This window comes from Sinohyriopsis cumingii, chromosome 9 (genome assembly GCF_028554795.1).
Source record: "Sinohyriopsis cumingii isolate HCF-2022 chromosome 9, ASM2855479v2, whole genome shotgun sequence".
NCBI classification, from domain to species: domain Eukaryota; kingdom Metazoa; phylum Mollusca; class Bivalvia; order Unionida; family Unionidae; genus Sinohyriopsis; species Sinohyriopsis cumingii.
Window position 1 is genome coordinate 76,968,933 of NC_142969.1, and position 16,551 is coordinate 76,985,483.

Here is a 16,551-nt window from a genome sequence, read left to right on the forward strand (position 1 = left end):
TCTTGCCTACTGCTAAGAAATAAATGCCAACAATGAAAAACAGATGACTAAATAATATTTAAATTTTAGATAATGAGAGATCACGATTTATTTATAACTTAATTTTTTTTCAATTTTATTTACAATTATAGAAAGCGAGAAGACACATTTTGTAAGGTAATTTGTAGAAGTATATAAATTGTGTGCACTATGCATAGATTGAGAAAAACAGCTCTGGTCAATCACTACCAATCTTGTCTTCAGTTTTAAGATGATTAAAGGAATCCAGAATGCAAATATACCGTGCACACTATCGAACTGACCAGTTGGAAACATATTTTCCCTCCAATTTATTCCTTGTTTTTGGTCAATTGTATTTTTGTAACGGGAAAGATTAGACAAATTAATAGTGTTGTCTAGCACGAGGGCATCATGTCGCAGACATGTGGCACCATGTCCCGCCCATTCACATTATCCTGATACCAGGCCGACCGGTCATAATACTAACCTCTTAATGCGGAGCACCTAGTCAGGCAGATGTTAGTACCATTTTTATAGTCTTTGGTATGACTCGGCCGGGGTTTGAACCCGCGACCTCCCGCATCTGAGGCAGACGCTCTAACCCGCAAAAAATTGCTTTTTTAATAATCATGATTGTGTCCAGATTATAAACTATATGTGTGATGTTACATGTTCTACAAAAACTTTTGTAATCGGCACAGATAAAGGTGGCTTTAAGATGTGTATTTCCTCTAGAGTTGATAAATCAGCACGTGTATATGGTGAAAACCTGATGTTAATCGGAACCCAAACATGAACAATTTTGACAAGAAATCAGACACATATTTTTCTCGTTGGGATCCTATCAATTATAAATCATATTCAACCAGTTTTTTTCTTTGTTTTGTACAATGACACTTGTTCTTCCAATACTGTATGAACTTAAATGATTTTAGTAATAAATGTGGTAATTTAATAATTCCATTCGTTATCTGTATGTTGTACGATGACTACTGTTCTTCCAGCGCTATATGAATTTAAATGATTATTGTATTAAAAGAGATAATTTACCAAAACCATTCGTTTCTGTGTTTGTGCTCTCAACAGTGCCGGATTACCAAATAGGCAGAGTAGGCACCTGCCTATGGGACCCACGCCTTTACGGGGTCCCGCGACAATAATTTTTTTAATAATTTTTGTTTAATAACATAAAATGTTAATTTGTTTAATAACATTAATAATTGTTAATATTTGTTTTGTGTAATAAAACTGGTTTATTAAAATTGTTGGTTGATAAAAATAAAAACGTATTAGGAGATAATTTGGGAGGGGCCCCAATATTCCGACTGCCTAAGGGCCTCCACAGGGTTTAATCCGGCAATGGCTCTCAAATATCCAGATAATTGCTGTAAATAATCCATCTAGTCCGAATTAAGTCATCATTTACTGAATTACGACTTCTCACCTTACAGACCAGCGGTCACTCAATAGTTAAAGCGTTAAGCTCGGGACTGGAAATGGGCCGGTTCCATTCCCACCATCTGATCCAATATGTATCGTCGCTGCTAAATACGCGCATATGCTATCTTCCAATTTACTCTCCATTTTGGATATTACACCTACGCCAATCAGCTCGGCTAACACGTATGTTAAAAATCTAACGCAATAGTTCCTAACACTGGAAAACTTTACCTTGTTGTAAGTAAAATTCTTCGTAAATATGTGGTAAAGTACTTTTGCAAGACGGAAAAAATCTTCATTTTTGGAGGTGCGTTGATTTTGCACGTTGTCAAGCTCTTCAATATCGGAGGTAAGTAAATCTTGCAGAAATCACTTGATGCCTAAAGAGAAGTGATCTGTTCTGAAAGATCATCAGAATAAATTAACTATCGAATCAGGACAGATCGACTATGGTTGTGTGTTCTAGCAAGGCATCTGAATATATTTCCCTCGGAGCGAAATAACCTTCAAAGTGTTGCTGTGTTGTTAAACACACACACAAACCCCATCTCACCTTACCTGTCCATTTCGGCTGCTTCACGATGTGGAGCGGAACCATTTTATGTGATTACCATGATGCGGATTGATGGCATATCAACAAAGATACGTCTGAAATTGGAGCCCACCTGTCTAACCTATGAAATTAGAGGTCAGATGTTTGGGTATGAAAAACACGTTCCCAATAAAACCACAATGCCCTCAGGCGTCATAAAACTTTGACACCTGCATTGGTCAGTTGATTCAAGCCCTAGGACCCATTGTACAGTGTCAAAGAAACGTGTTGAATGTCGCTAATTTCTCGTTTTGGAGGTTAACAGGTTGAAATGCGATACAGTATTCATTTGAATGTTTTGGGAAATCTTCTGAATAAACCACATAACAATGTATGTAAAAGTCTTCTAATTTCGAAAAAAGAAAATATAAAGATATATAATAAAAAATAGAATTAAGATAAATAATTTTATATTACGATGGAGTTTGACATTGGACATCATCACCACAATTAAAAGTCACCACTGTCTACAGGAATCGCGGTGGCCTAGTGGTTAGTGTACCGGACTTGCGACCGAAAGGGTGTTTGTTCCAAAAATAGGATCGGAAAAGTCTTTGTCAGTTACTGCGGTGTGTCCTTTAGCATGGCACTTCACTCCAAATGCCTCGGATCTAAATAACGTACTTGTGTTGCTGTATCCTGAAGCACCAAACCCAAACCACTCTCGACATCACAGATAACAACAGAAGGGAAAAAAAAGAAAACATCATGCAGAAAAGAACACAGATTGCCAATTAGTGTTATTTCAAATGTAAGATTGTTAAAGAGTTTGGGAAAGTTTAACATAATGTATCTACATAAACATTTAACTCCATCTCTAACAACACGTACTTGATATTAATGACCGAATCGAATTCGCCTTTGCCCATGGTGAAATTGATTAGTAGTTGAATAGATCTTATATTAAACTATGGATTGACGCTGTTTTTCCTGGCTATTTACTTTCAGACGTATAAACTTTGACTTTATCTGGCATGACATGTTGTTCAACGCTAATTATCGACGAAAGTGAGAGAAAGAGATCATTTTGGAATTGAAAGGACAACAACAAAAAAAAATTATTCAAAACATGATTTGTATCAGAAACATCTGAAAACAAAACATTTTTAGGCCCGTTGGAATGCAAATAAGATTTTATTGTAAAACTATTCATTTTGTCAACAGGGACCAAACAATACAACACTTGCTTATTTTAAAGCATGGACACTTTTAACGTCCAAACAGGCACCTGTTTTGTGAAGAAGAAAATTATGTGAACAAACCCCGTTTTCCTCTCAGACTGTCAAAAGCAGAGTTATGTTAAAATTATACATCATATATCCGGGATATAAAATTTTCACATGACTGAACCTCGGGAAATTGGCCATCCGATCTTTATATAGCTCCGGACAAAAGCCTTGATTAACTTCGCCAACGGAAAAAGGCAATCGTTTCACAGACGCTCAGGCACATCTGTAAGGTGGACTTGGTGACATAATAAATAGTACAAAAAATGTGTGGTATCATACGTTGATCAAAAGGATTTATATCGCTGCTCATTTTACATACAAATCTACATGTAACAAGAAAATTACAATCGAGGATGCTTTTCTACTTTTTCCTACTAGCTAGCTAAAAGTCGATATATCTCAAGTTACAATTTGCACAGCATAATAAATTTAGCACTGATGTTATAGCTCGAGATATTCGACTTTTCATGCCTACAACAAATTCAGTTTACTTCTCCCCATTAAGAAACGAACACCCTTTTTCCTGCATTACCCTTCGACATGAATATTATTAGTTTTATATTGTTGCTTTTATAGTTCAATTAAAATAATTAAGTATCGACACAAACTCTGTATGAACGTACTGTGTGCTTCAACATACTGAGGGTAACCCATCGTCATCCCAAGGGCCAAGTTCCTGAATTAGTTGAAAGGAGCGGGATTGTTTTATCGCAAGACAAGGCTTTCTTGCAACAAGATTTTATCAATGTCCTAAACGCGGGCAATGGGATTATCATTAAGAATGTGATTATCAAGGGATAAATACGGTTAAACTGCACTATTATGTGTGATTAAACTTCTGGACTGGGGCTGAATGTAGGAAAGTTGACTTTTGTAGGAAGCAATTTTGTAACTTTCGGGTCTCCCTAATACGGAGGCGACAAAATTCAATAATTTAAATTTAAAAAATTGGATTGATGGATATTTTTAACCGTAGTAAGATCATTGATGGCCTCAGTTTAAAAGGGTTATGGGATCAGTCGATTGTTCCTTTCCCAGGAAGCAGAGTTATTCAATCTAAGGGAAGTAACTATACATGTTTATGAATTATCTCTCTACTAACTTACCTCCCTTGTCAATGTTTATGGGTGACACTAGTCTACAGTCAGTAGATACTTCTGAGAAAGGGACCGGTATAAAGTGAAGTTGTTTGCATTGGCAATATACAAATTGGGAAAATATGTTGCCATACGTATATGCTGCTGTACTGTGGCTTAAATTTATTTACATGAAGTCATTATAAAACCATGTACCATCTAAACTTGTCCGAGTACACCAGATTTGCATTTATTAAAACAAGAAAAATTAATTATGTCAGATCAAACAATACCAGCTTCTGAAAGAGCAATGAATGAATCATAAAATGTAGAAAGAGTGAAATACATTTATTGGCTCATTTTTTTTCTTCCCCGATTTACATTGGAAGTCCAGTTAGTGAAAATGACCAAGCAGAGCTATCACTCTTTTGAGATGTACACATCCGAGATAAGGCCAAACCGTTTACTCTATAGCCCTAACTACACACATCAATAATACACCACAGTGCAGGGAAAAGTATTTATTTAACAATATCTATGATATTTAAAATCTGATTTGCATAACCAGGATAGACTGAGCATCCAACATCTCCCACGTCACCCAGAAAGAGCATGATGACTGTTTTACAGAAAGGATGAACTTCTCCAAATGCGAAGTTAGAAAAACCGAAGATTCAGCATTTCTACACTCTGTGGGATTCCGCACCTGGATAATAGTCAAAATTTTCCCCGGCAAATCCAGTGAAAGTTGCATGATCATTACCGGGGATGATTGCATTGTACTGTCATGAATGGGGCATGTTATCTATCTGGGCAGCTACTAGAGGTCAAAGGACATAGTCTCTCCAGATCCGACAAAGTCTCTCCTTTACATGGCCATATCGTGCAAATAAAAACTAAAGAAAGTAGACTAAGCATGCCAGCCAACCGACACTACTGTCCTGAACTAAAATATTATGCTCAAAGGCCAGTTTTGTTGATATGACTTTTGTTTGGCTAGCTCGTGTGAGAGCACAGAAAATAAGAATTTTTTTTTTATTTTTAGCGTAGTTTTAATTTTTCAGTCATATCGCTACGATGTCTGCAGTGTGACAATTTATAGTGATGTCTAGCACTGGGGCATCATGCCGCAGACATGTAGCATCATGTCCCACCCAGTCACATTATCCCGACACCAGGCCGACCAGTCCTAGCACTAACCCCTAAATGCTGAGCGAGGCAGCTGCTAGTGCCATTTTTATACGTCTTTGATATGGCTTGGCCTGGGTTGAACCGACAACCTCCCGCATTTGAAGCGAGAGGCTATAGCTTTTTTGTCAGTTTCCTATTGACAGTAACAGGTTCTAAGAAAAACCTAGGGTGCGCCTTCGTGTGACTGGGCAATTGACATGAAATTGCACGTTGTTTGAATCCACAGCGTTCACTCATCTGGCAAGCTGTAACTAGTGCTAACAGGAAGGAAGTCTTCTAAGACAACTGTTTCGTCAAGGCAGAAGACGAGGGCTTGAACCTGTAAGATTTGAGCCAGGCCAAGAACCAGGAGAGGGTCAATTCTGGAAAATAGGCTCATGAAGATGGTATGTATATGTTGAAATTCGACGACACAAATGAGAAGGGTCCTTGCTGCGGCCAATATAGTCTCTTTCATGATTCCTGAACATGTCAGATTCATGAAGAAGCATCCCTCGATTATGATAGGGACTGACTTCTTGTCTTCAAAGAAATAAAAAGTTAGCCAGTTGGCTGATGGTGTCCGAAGGTTGTGTGCTGTTGTTAGCGAGGCACCAGTCGTTGAAAACATGCCTCTACCCCTCATATACCTTCCAAGTGTAGGGTCACCAAGCTGTCATGATCTTTTCCGCAATCTAAGAGCAGAACTTCCTTTTGCGCAGGGCATCCTTAACAAGAGTCAGGCATGAGGAAGGAGTTTCTTTTTTTCTGAAAATGATGGAATAATGGTAACCTTGGCAGTTTGATTATCATGAGGGTTGTTATGGTTTTCCTTAAGAGGTTGTTCACTGTGACTTAGTTGTCTGACATTAACAAAACAATATTCCTTTGTGTGGGAGGCCACGAGAATGACCTTCATTTCCAGGAGACTGGTGTGAAGAGCCTTCTATGCTAGTGTTCACTTGTTGCTGATCGTCACAAAATCCAGTAACAAGTCAGCCCCCACCCTCCGACTCAAATGAGCTCTATACAGATTATGATTTCCAGTTGTGGGGCTTCTAATTGTATTCCTCAGGGTTAGTAGTATATTTCTTTTTTTAAAAATCCAGCTTTTTTCAGGGTTCAAAATCATGTTTTTTAAGGTGCATTAACACATTAATTTTAAAGGATTCATAAATTAAACTGGAAGTAAAGACAAGTTACTATTTACTATTACTTCATACGAGGAACATTTCTTGCAATTTGTTTTATATAAAAAAAGAGATGGAGTCAAGAGTATTATCACTGATCTCATTCCCATCAATGGCGAATTCAACTACACATTCTATATCTGGGCATTAGAATAATGTACAGTCACCTAACAATGTTCATTTGACTCTAATAACACTACACTGTTTATAAAGTCCAAAATATTTTAGAGTGAATATTTCAGTTCTTGTAGACTGTCATCAAACTGTGTTTCATGAGCTCCAAGTTAAGTGATTTTGTCCTAAACACTTTTCCTCAAACTATCTGATGTCATGATGATTGAAATTTTCCTATGGGTCCCTGCTTTTGAAGCATATTAATCAGCATCAGCAGCCATTGTCTCAATGTCTTTTTCAGTGCCTGCCTTTCTTCTCTCTGCTACGTCCTCGTCCAGTGCTTTCTTTTTTGTCTTCTTCTCTCTTGCTCAAGGTTTTTCCTCTGTTCATCCAAATACATGTTGTACCTATTGTAAGCACTGCCTGCATTTATAAGCATTTTTGGTGTTATACTAATTTGGCGAATTCCACCAGCATTTCTTACACTGTCAATAATCACTCTCTTTGCAACCAGTCCTTCCCTTCATATTTACATCTTCTCATTCTTTATTGATAGAAGAAAAAAGAAAGAAAACCTTCAACGGTAGCCCGTCATGGAAAGACTTTACAGGACCCCCTTTCAATAATTCCAAATATGAAAATGAGATCCGATTAACAATATATCTTTCAAAGTAAAACCCTGCTGTAAACACACCTATAAATATTAAATTCATGGGAAAGAATCTAAATTAATGTGGGCTCCTGTGCCGAGGCCTCGTTATTTATACCCCAACACCACCACCCCAAAACAAAAAAAAAAAGTTTTAAAAATTATTTGTTTTTTCTATTGTCACTTATTTAAAAACAGCATATCGATAAGTTAAACAATTTCATATTAGATATATTAATATTTCTCTCAGCTTAGCAGTATTCTATATTTTTAGATTTATCTTGCTCATTGCAATTATTGTCTGCCCTATTCCTATTCAGTCCCCAACAACAACAACAAAATCCGGATCGAACAAATTTCATAATTAAGACTACATACAGTTTCATTTTTAAAATTTGAAGATCCGTGTTAGCAGACGTACCTCTTTCGTCAAAATTACGTAATTTACGAGAGCTAGGTTTATTTTCTTCTTCCCAGCTGCATTTCCAAGCTGCATGTGACCGTAAAGCACTCTCTCCCACTGCACGCAAATCAATAGCCATCTGGCATAATTTGCATTTTGCCCAGCTGTCTTCGAAATATCTCATAATCCAAACTTTATATTTTCCTTGTCTATCGACTGAAGTTGGAATCGACAGCCAGCCATTTCGAAGCTTACAAATGATTCAAATTTAAACCGCAGATACATCCGGAAGTTCAAAACGTACGAATGCGCAGTGGCCAGTTGTGGAAATTTCCGTTCCGGAACAAATTTAGTGAGAGATCGTTTATATATATATATATATATATATATATATATATATATATATATATATATATATATATATATATATATCTGCAAAACGAAACTATTAATTCCTTTAGGTTTCAGAAACATCAATGCTTCTCAAGTCATCCAGATAAAATTTTGAATTTTCGATGTGTTTTCAAGACTTGAAGGACAAATTCAGTTTTCAAGGTCCCCTACTGACCCCAATTCCTTCCCCTAACTACTCCCACTCAGTTTATTAGTGCTCTGAATAAGATGGATACCCAATTTTAATATCAGTCTGAGAAATCATGTTTAGTTTTCTTTAGAAATAATCTGAGTGGAATCTTTTAAATTATTTCTTGGAATTACAAATTGCTTCTTGACTAACTAAAATACTATTTTGAATTATTATGAAATCATTCAAAGACATTTTGGATTATATCACTGCGACACATCAAGACTGTTGGTGCATCACCCTAGTTTTGGTACATCAGCTCATTCAATACGGGATTTTATTTGGAATGCTCTTCTTTTAGACTAGTGATATAACTTTCAGGATTATATGGGATTTAATTCACAATACTAGAGGTTCTTTTTAAATTTTCACTTGGTATTCTAGAGAAGTAAATTGTTAAATTTTACAAAACTTACTGCTTTTGCTTCTTTCTGTTACATAGTTTTAGTTCATTGAGTCTTAACTCAGTGGCTAGCAGAGAAGAACACCTGTAACCATTCTGTTGATTATCATCATTCTAAAAGTCCCACTCACCTCCAACGAGGTTGCAGAGATGGGGTTTTGCATGAAAAGCAGATCAGGCAACTAGCTGCTGCCTGCTTTCTCACCTCCTCAACATGACATTAATTATCAGGGACAGATTGCAAGATAATGGGTCTAAAAGAGAGTGTTAGAAGAGGGCATTGGGGCAGCAGCCATAATGACTACCTTGGGAATACTGATTCCTAGGCATGGTTACTTCCAGCCTTCATGGCTATACAAAAGATTAAGCAAGAGGCCAGGCTGAGAAAAAAGTAAACAATATTCCAGACCAACTTAGACATGGTGTTAAACTTTATAACAGTGTGGAGAAGACTGCCGTAATGGCTTTGTGTTGGCAAGGTACATCTGAATGATAAATGGCAGAATTTGATATGTACCAGTGAAGTGAGAAAGTTGCAGGCAAACTTGCCAAAAAGAAGGCCCTTGAAATACTGGAGTTGCAAAATTTATCAGAGAGGCCGGTTAATTTCTGCAATCATTGATAGTTGTGCTAGAATTTTGAAGAGAGATATTCATCATCTTCAACGTCCACGGAAGCCTTGGCCTTTTGTGTAGTAATGATTACCAGTGTGTACGTCTTGTGTAGTAATGACTGCCAGTGTATATGTCTTGTGTAGTAATGACTGCCAGTGTGTACATCTTGTGTAGTAATGATTGCCAGTGTGTACGTCTCTGAATGCCAACTAAAAACTGAATTTCATCCTTTTCATGGTTGTATTGGAATGGTGAAACAGGTCAACCCTTCATCAATCTAGGGCTGTCCCATGCACTGTGTTCAAGGGTACAGCAGTCCATAGCAGGAGTGATGAATGAATGTCAGATATTCTAGTAAGGCTGGCAGAGACATGTTGCAGAATGAGATGTAGTGCAGCCAGGGAACACAAGTCTAGAATTGGATGGGCCTGGCTGCATGGCACCATTTGTACTGCAATTTAGTGATGGCGAGTCAGTCCTGCTTGTTGGCTTGCTGTCAAGGATGATCTGCTTGGCACTGGATACCATACCATGAGAAATGTTGAGTGACAGCTGTTTGCCAGTCTGAAATAACATACTCATGACCACTGAAACCATACTTTGATTGTCCAGATGGCTGGCAGCAGGGATGGCGCAAGGTGAATTGGATAAAATGTGTAAACTGGTCAAGCCTACAAAGTCAGACGATAATCTGGCTTTCATGTTCCAAAGACCATGCATTAGTGGGAGGACGACTTGTATCCAGTGGGCTGCCAAATAACGTTAAAAATGGTCCTAGTTTTGTCCAACTCACTCAGTGACCTAGATGTAGTACATGTATCCTGTGTGATTCTAAAAATAGCCCAACTATGTGAAAAGACTTTGACTAGATCTAAAGAGATCATTGCCATAGACGTGGTTTTAGGTATTTTTGTGAGGGGTAGGTTCACATCTCTAACCCACCTCCAAGGTCAATGATTCTAAATTCTGATGACTGTTTAATATTGTAATGATGGTAAGTCTTGGAACATTACAAGTCTGCAGACACCTGTAATTATTTTCAAAAACAGTTTTTATGACCGATAAAGGTTCAGACCCGAGATTATGACAATTGTCTGATGTACTACAAGTCTTCAGACTCATTAGACTTTTCTTTTACTGATCACTGTGCATAGTTTATCAACAGCAACATAATTATTTAAAAATACTAGTTTTGTACTGTCAATATGAATTATCAGATGGAAATGTTATGAATTATTATCTTTCAAAAATCAATAAATGTATTTAATTTTCTTGTAATATTTCCACCTATTTCAAATATGTACAATTTCAAACAACATGAAGCACTGAGCATTAGCACTAATGATGTGCCCATATTAACAGTGACTCTTCTCAGTTTATGATTATCAGTTTACCGTATTTACCGCATATGTTGGGACACGGTAAAATAATTATTTTTTTTCTGTCCCAGAACTTATGGTGAAACATTTTTTCACTTTGGTCATATGTCCCAAGACTTAAGAACGAAATAAATTGATATTGCATTTGTGCTCCCCCCCCCCAAACTGATTATAAAAAGAAAGAAACTAACCTTGTGTTGTTTTCATTTATTCCTTTTTTTCAACATGAGCATTCAAGAATAAAACATTTTCACGAAATCCGTATAAGTAGCGTAGGTATCCATACTGTAGCGTGTATCAATTATGTCCGATACCACACACCATGTTGTTCACTGACATCAACAATGAGCAACAATTGTGTGTGGTTGTACTCAAAGGTTTGAACATGTTATCCGACTGAAAACTGGAGCCAACAAAATCGCATACAAGAGGGAAATAGTCAACTGATATCTTGAAGACGCCATTCACGCATGACACGGTGTTGGTTGCAAAATAATCAAGATTGAATTATATCCAGGTCTACTGTATGACAATATCTCGCAAAAAAAAAAAAAATCATTTGAAAACACATTCACTTGAGTACAAGTGACAGTCTTTTCACCAGCTAGGGTTACATAATTATCCTTACTATACCAAGCACATATAAGCCCTGGTGGTGAATAAACACGACTGGCAGCAAGCAGTTAACTCCTTTGAACCTACCGACAGGACATCAGAGACAAAAGTTTATTTTTATTACAAAGCGGCGATCTCAGAAGCCGACCCCGTTTACTTTATTTTGTAAAGGATATCAATACAAAGATTATTTTATTGCAAAGCAAGCCGACATCGGAAGTTGACTATGGATTCTGTGAAGTGAGCCGATTTTTCTTTTTGAATATACAAAGACGGCCGAGATATGGAAGCATAAATTGAAACAATGGAACAAATTTCAAAGTGACACAATATAGTGCTTTGTGCACAGATGTCGATGACCCAGCATCACCCAGAATATTTGGAGAAAGTAAAATCATGTGATGAATTCGTTAAGGCCAGAAGAGAACTATACTGTATGCCAGTATCTTGTAAATAAAAATCATTATTTTAAAACACATTCACTTGAGTGCAAATGACAATCTTTTCGCCAGCGTGGGTTACCATTATCATTAATATTTACCCGCAGACATCAGTGCACCTTTGTATTAATTATTACTAAAGATGCCAAGCACATATAAGCCCTGGTGGTAAATAAACACAACAGGCAGCCAGCAGAGCAGCAGAGGGGGCGAACAGACCGAAACTATTTTCACAATAAACCCCTCCAGGAAACTATTCCTCGATAGAGGGCTTATTTCGACGAAATAACCCTTCTATTCAGAATACAGGACAAAAAAAAATGTCCCCGAAAATGCTTTGTATTTCCGCTGGCGCGCGAGTTACTTCAATAAATCCGACTCGTATCCGACATAATTTCCACGGTGAGGTATCATCGAAAAATCAGGTGTAGTTTGCGCCCCCTCTGCTGCTCTACGAAGACGAAGATTTCCATGGGAATCTTCGATTCCTAAGAAAACATTTTTATGTCGCAAATAGTGTATCAAGGCCGACGCGGTATCGTGTACGCGGGTCGTGTAAATTTATTGTCACAAATCCATGCTGGTTTCTTTGAGCGTGACTAAAGAAATTCTTAAACTTATTAATATCCATATCGCCGCTACACCAGGTTTGATGAATATTTCTCAGCGTGTGAACATCAACTCCATTAAACACAGCAAGAAGATTACAGTTATCCCTGATTACTTTTGGAATTTGTGTATAACGCTGAGTAACATAAATGACATCGGTGTTTTTATGACGACCCCGGGAGAATATCCTTGCAGGATTTTTTTGTTTATCCAGCATCACATCATCATACACTACTAGGTTATTTTTTTCCCCGTCGAGGTCCTCAACGCTGGGAGCTTCTTCGATATCAGTGATAAATTCAACTACTTCCTCACCGTCTTCACTCAGCGCTTTTGCACTCTCATTAAAATCTTTTATAACATTATAGCATCGCTGATCGTCTACAGATGGTGCTACCAAATACAGCTTATCCCACTTCATCCACTTCATAATCAGGTTCAGCAACAACTGCGTTTTACCCGATCCTGACGGTCCAATGATAATCATTCTGATAGAATTTGGCAACACCGAATTATGCTTGATTGGCTCCCTTCGCCGCGTCGCAGAAAAGTCTGTAATTTCCATTTGTATACAAAGAATAATAATTATGGATCTATATTGTGTGAAGTGTAAGGCACAAACCCCTACGAATGATCTAACAACCATTACAACAAAAAATAACAGACAAGCACTTTCTGGTAAGTGTGCGCGATGTGGCACAAAAAAATTTAGATTTCAAAAAAAAAGCCTGACAAAGTTAGCGGAGGTGACATCGCAGCAACCCTCGGACGACTTCCAGGTACCCCTTGGGGAAAATATCCCGGAGAAAAACATCTCCCAGGATACAATTACTGCGGTCCAGGGACACGACTAGATATCAGACTTGATGAACAATCTAAACCAAAACCGGGAGAGTATCCGATAAACGCTATCGACGCAGCGTGTCACATGCATGATGTTGCTTATCGAAGTAAAGATCTGCAAGACAGGCATATCGCGGATGTGAAATTAATTCATGCACTAAGCGCCATAAAAAATAAATCATTTAAGGAGTCACTCGCTAATTGGTTAATAAGATCAGCGATGAAATCTAAATTAGTAATCGGGGCTGGATAATTAATAACAATGGAAGCGATTTATTATTCCCCGGCCGGATACTGGAGAGGTAATGCAGCAATTAATAAACTCGCCAACGCGGCATCAGTACCACGCGAGGCTGCCAAAAAATGGCTATCAAAACAAGCAATATGGCAAATCTACCTACCACCACCTCGACAAATCAACTTTGCACATTTTGATGTTAGTGTGCCCAATGAAGTTCATCAGGCTGACATACTATTCCTGCCTCATGATACTGTCCGTAGAAAAATATACAAATACGCGCTAACAGTAGTTGATGTTGCCAGTAGATACAAAGAAGCAGAACCGTTAGCGACTAAAACAGCGTCCGAAGTTGCCTCTGCGTTTAAACGAATTTATCAACGAGGACCTCTAAACTGGCCACGATTATTACAAGTTGATCCTGGCAAGGAATTTCAGGGCGCGGTGTCATCACTGACAAAGCAGCATAACGTTACCATACGACGAGGACATACTGAAATTCATCGGGATCAGGCAATTGTTGAGCGATTTAATAGAACACTCGCTGAGAGATTATTCGGATACCAGTACGCGAAGGAATTTCTTTATGATACACGATCTCGTGAATGGGTTGCAAGACTGCCAAACGTGATCCACGCACTGAATAATGAAATTACCAGAACAACAAACATGAGGCCTGTAAATGCAATCACAAAAAAATATATACCCCGCGTCAGTGAACGTGTTTCAACGCAGCCAACGACGCTAGCGTCCCCGTTGCTGGGTAATGTCACCGTTAGGTATTTATACGAACCCGGCGAACTCGAAGGAGGAAAAAAAAGGGCAACTGATCCTATATGGAGTGTTACCACACACAAGATATCCAGCATAACCAGATCAACTGGGAGAAACGCAATCTACAGATTAGATTCAACTGCTCCTCAGCGTGGGTTCACACGCGAGCAACTTCAGGTGATCCCCGCGGATACACAATTACCACCTCGATCACTTAAATAACTGCAGCAGCACCTCTGCGTCGATTACACTCAAGACAGGTCAACATCACATTTTCACGCGTATGACCGCGATTACTATCTATTCTATCTACGGTAAATTGCCTTGGATTATTTTTCGAATACTGCCACAGCAATAAACAATTACAACTCGCGCAGTGATTATTCTGCTGCTGTTGTAATTGTATAATAAATGTTTCGTCGAGATCAAACTCGTTGCCATTTTTTTTGTCGCTCTGTTTGTAACCGGCTAATTTCTTTCTTATTGTATCATCAGCGATTGATCTGTTGATGCTGTCGTTGATAACATCATCTAATACAATTCTTCGTAACTGACCTATCCTTCTTACTCTTGACACGGCTAAATAAACTAAATTTGACCACTCGATGCGATCATCAACAATCCAAACTGTTGTATCTGAAATAGTTAGTCCCTGCGAACTGTGGATGGTCATAGCGTATCCTAGCGTCCACGGGGATTTGCTCATTTTCAGTGCCTGTTCAACAGCATCAATATCAACTGTGACAATATCATTTAATACTAAATTCTGTTTTTCCGATCTCCCAGGTATATCAACGTCGGTATTCTGCAATCGCGTATCAGCTGGTCTATAACACAATGGCACTACCAGCATTGGAAATTTCTTCTGATGTAACTGAAATAACCGCTGCTGAAGTGTGTCCCTGACTATCTTTCTACTTGCCACTATGAGATCACCTGGTTTCCACGTTTCCCAAAAGTCGCTCAGCGAAGTCTCTGGAATTATTTCACGCATTATCTCACACTGGACTTTATTGGTTTGTAGCCTGATCAACGCCTTAAACTCTTTCAGCGTTTCATCGAGTGCTCTAACATCGTTAGTTATTTCCTCATAATAATCTACAAAAGTTTTCAGCCACGTGTGTGGAGATTCACCTGTAAATGGCGGTGGTTGACCATGATCGCCGCACATCACCACTGCGGTATTTTTCTTTAGCAACCAATCCAGAAACTGTTTTAATGTATCCAACGGCACAGTGTCTATCTCATCCCAGATGATTATTCCAGGGATATATTTCGTTCCCATTCGCGTAGGAGTCCATGTGCCGCCGCTGTATTTAAAAAAACTGTGATACGTACACGCGTTAACATCCCGTTGTCTCATCTCCCTGGCAAGTCTATGTGTGGGTGTTAGCACAATCATGTCAGAGTTTCTAAATAATTCTATCGCGCGAGTTGTCTTACCGGAACCACCAGCCCCGTTGAGATAAACTGTTCTATGTCTCACAACAGGATCGTGCACCGGCGGCAGCGAAGTTGTCGTAGAAATTGAAAATTTCCCAGATATTTCTGCGCCGCGATATTCATCCTCGATTTCAACATCAGCTGATTCACAATATCCGTGCAACATTTCATTTTTTATTCTCCATGAACCCCACGATGGATCATTCGGTATAACCTTATTCAACGCCGCTAAGTGTTTTTTATCGATATAGAATGAATCCGTTGCAACTCTCACTGCGTCAACGGGAAACCTATTAATCATCGACAATAGGTTTATTGATACATAAGCTAGCATCGAAGATCTCAAATGTGTGTACTGAGATGATTCTCCGTCGATATAACTAAAAACAGTTCCTAATTTTTCCCCGTTTGACAGAAACACATCTTCGCGGGTACAAAACGTATTATTCGTGGCGGCATCAGCGACAATAAGATCCAATTCGGCCTCGTCCATGATTAATCGACTATGATGTAGTTTATGATCATACGCTCCACCTTGAGTAAATTTTCCTATTATTCTTCGTCCTAGATCTTTTGCGGCGCTTTCATCAGTTTGGGAAATTTTAGGAGTTCTTTCGATGATAGTGTCGATAAAAGATTCTGGATACTCCTGGAAATTATTAGTTTCTTCGATGACTTGCGGAGTTGGCAACCAAACTTCGGTTTGACGACAGTAGCATATAATCGCGGTACTGACCGTCAGCGACA